Genomic DNA, 3,260 nt, shown 5'->3' with positions numbered 1-3,260 from the left:
AAAAAAAAAAAAAAAAGAAAATTACTCAGTTTTGTGAGCCTCAGTCCCACTGTGTAATGCGTGGAACAGTGGCATTAACTTTTAAGGTTGGGATTGCTGGTATTAAGGGGAGGGTTTTGGAAATTGCTTAGCACAGTGTCAGTCGTAGGAAATATTCACTGTGTGGTGGTTCTTGTTGTCACTCAGCCTGTTTTTGTTTTTGCTTTGTTTTTTGTTTTTTTCCTGAGACAGGGTTCCTCTGTGTACCCTGGCTGTCCTGGAACTCACCCTGTAGACCAGGCTGGCCTCAAACTCAAGAGATCCGGCCTGCCTCTGCCTCCCGAGTGCTGGGATTAAAGGTGCCCACCCACCATTGCCTGGCTGGAAGATTATTTTAGTGTGGTCTGATGATAGCGGAGGCCTTGAGAAAGACAGGAACGGCTTTGTAGCAGAACAGACTTTGCTGCTTCTGTCTCAAAGGAGATGAGCGAGAGCCTTCAGAAGTCTGAGAAAGCTGTGGGCCTTACCACACACTACCCTTCCCTCAGGGCTCCGTCTGCTGCCCTAGAGCCAGCTCTCTTCCTTTCTCCGGGTTTAAAACTGTCCTTGGAATCAGGCCTCTCAAGCCTCAAAATATAGACTGGTTTCTCACTAGGACGTTGACTGATAGGCTATGATTAAAAGGCTGTCCTCACACTAAAGAATTTGTTTCCACTGGGCTGGAGAGCACTGATTAAGAGCACTGACTGCTCTTCTGAAGGTCCTGAGTTCAAATCCCAGCAACCACAAGGTAGCTCACAACTATCTGTCATGAGATCTGGGATGTCTGAAGACAGCTACAGTGTACTTACTTATAAATAAATAAATAAATGGTTAAAAAAAAAAAGAATTGGCTTATCAGAACTGGAATTTCCAGCTAGGTTTCTTCCCCAGTGAGAGCCTAGATTTTTGGAAGTCCTCAGGCCAAGCAAAATTTACTTTGCTTTAGCTTTGTACTTCAGGATGCTGAAAAGAGAAGGAAGTTCAAATCCTGTACAAGGCCTTAGTGGTTTTGAAGAGGCCTTGAGTCCACTGTTTAGTACCCCTCTCCACTCCTCCCACCCAGTTGCTAGCCCCACAGGATTTGAGAAGCTGGTGTGGCAAATACCTATATCCTAGCATTTGGAAGGTAGAGGCAAGAGTGTTAGGAATTCAAGATCATGCTTGATGGCATGCTTAATAGTTCAAGGCTCATCTTGACTTCTTGCAATGCTTTCTCCAGCCAAACATACATTAATTTACCTTTGCTCTTTGGGGCTCAGACTTGATGGTTCTGAATGAAGACAGAGTTTGTATCAGATACACTAGCTGGGAATGTGCTGCCAGTTGTTGGGATCTGTGTCAAGTGTTCTGGCCTCTTCCCCCCAAAATTGAATCTAAGACCTCACATGGATTTGCACTAGAAGCAAGGTTTGGAGCAAAACAGTAGTGTAGCTTATGGCAGGAAACACTATCAGAGGTTGACTGCAGGCTGAGTAAGTGGGTGCTTAAGGACCCAAAGCTACATAACCTAGCTTCTCAAGGTGTCTAAAGAAAGGAAGGGTAGATTACCAACGAGCAGAGTTTGGGCTTCTCTATTTTTATTTCTTTTTTTATACTTATTCAGACACCCCAGAAGAGGGCATCAGATCTCATTACAGATGGTAGTGAGCCACCATGTGGTTGCTGGGATTTGAACTCAGGACCTTTGGAAGAGCAGTCAGTGTTCTTAACCACTGAGCCATCTCTCCAGCCCCAGGGTTCTCTATTTTTAAAAAGTTTTAAAATGTTTATATCAAGGCAAGGTTTCTGTTGTCTTTGCTGGTCTGGAACTAGATTGGCCTTGAACTCAGTTGATCCTACTTCTGCCTCCCAAGTGCTATTTAAAGGTGTGAGTCACCACACTTGCCTTGGTGTTTTCTATTTATAGGTTATATATTCATTTTTCCTATTTCATGTCACTTCCCAAATTATATCTCATTTAGTCATCTGTGCACCCAATCACAAATAGGCATAACCTGGTAGATTTCCACTAAAAGTTACTTAGAAAACAGTTTGCATTACTGTCTATGTACCCAGAACCAATTAAGGCCAGATCAGCCCTTGAATTCAAACCTATGGACAATGGTAATACCCCTTAAGAGGAAGTTTGTGAATTTACTATTACAGGCAAGCCATGGGAATGTGTGTGAAGAGGTGTCAGTGCATAGTGTATTTGGTATAGACTAGGCTGCCTAGTTCACTATGAGAAGATATGTATAACACAGACGAAGTAGGGTCTCAGGTTAAACTGTTAAGCTTTCTTGCCTCGGGCTGCTTGAGAGTTGCACTCGTACTTATTCATTTATTCACTCAATTCATTCTTGGCTGGGTGGGTGGTGGTTCACACCTTGAGTCCCAGTGTTGAGGAGGCAGAGGCAAGAAGTTCTGTGTTTGAGGCCAGCCCGGTCTATAGATTGAATTCTAGGACAGCCAGGGCTACATAGAGAAACCTGCTTTCAAAAAAAAAAAAAAGACGAATGGTGTGTGTATGTGTGTATGTGTCAGTCATCTGTCTGGAATTGAATTTTGAGATGCCCCTGCCTCCCAAGTGTCCTGATTAAAGGCAAAGTCTATAGCTGGGCGTGGTGGCGCACACCTTTAATCCCTGGTCTACAGAGTGAGTTCCAAGACAGCCAGGGTTACACAGAGAAACCCTGTCTTGAAAAAACAAACAAACAAACAAAAAGAGTAAAGGCACAGTCTTCCACATTCACTGAGGTGTGTTCTTACAGCCAAAGACTTTTCTCCTGAGGTCTAAGGGAACCTCGCAGTATGAGTCTCATGACATGGAATGTATTGCCTGTTTTGTTTTCTTGGCCTTAGTTTAAGTTTAGCTAAGCAGACCCACTATTCTGCACCACTCATTAGTTAGGATGCTAACACTCATTAATGATTGAAAAGGCATTTTCACAGAAATCATATGGCCCTCCAGTGGCTTTCATTAGGTCATTTGAGAATCCAGATTCTCTCATTTTCTCTATTCACTACAGATTGTTGGCAGTTTTGGCCAGTTAGCTCACTTTGAAAATGAAAACATGGGCTGGTGAGATGGCTCAGTGGGTAAGAGCACCCAACTGCTCTTCCGAAGTTCCAGAGTTCAAATCCCTGCAACCACATGGTGGCTCACAACCATCCGCAACGAGATCTGGCGCCCTCTTCTGGAGTGTCTGAAGACAGCTACAGTGTACTTACATATAATAAATAAATAAATCTTAAAAAAA

Source organism: Mus caroli, chromosome 11, assembly GCF_900094665.2.
Source record: "Mus caroli chromosome 11, CAROLI_EIJ_v1.1, whole genome shotgun sequence".
In the NCBI taxonomy this organism is placed as follows: Eukaryota; Metazoa; Chordata; class Mammalia; order Rodentia; family Muridae; genus Mus; species Mus caroli.
This window is presented reverse-complemented; position numbering follows the sequence as displayed.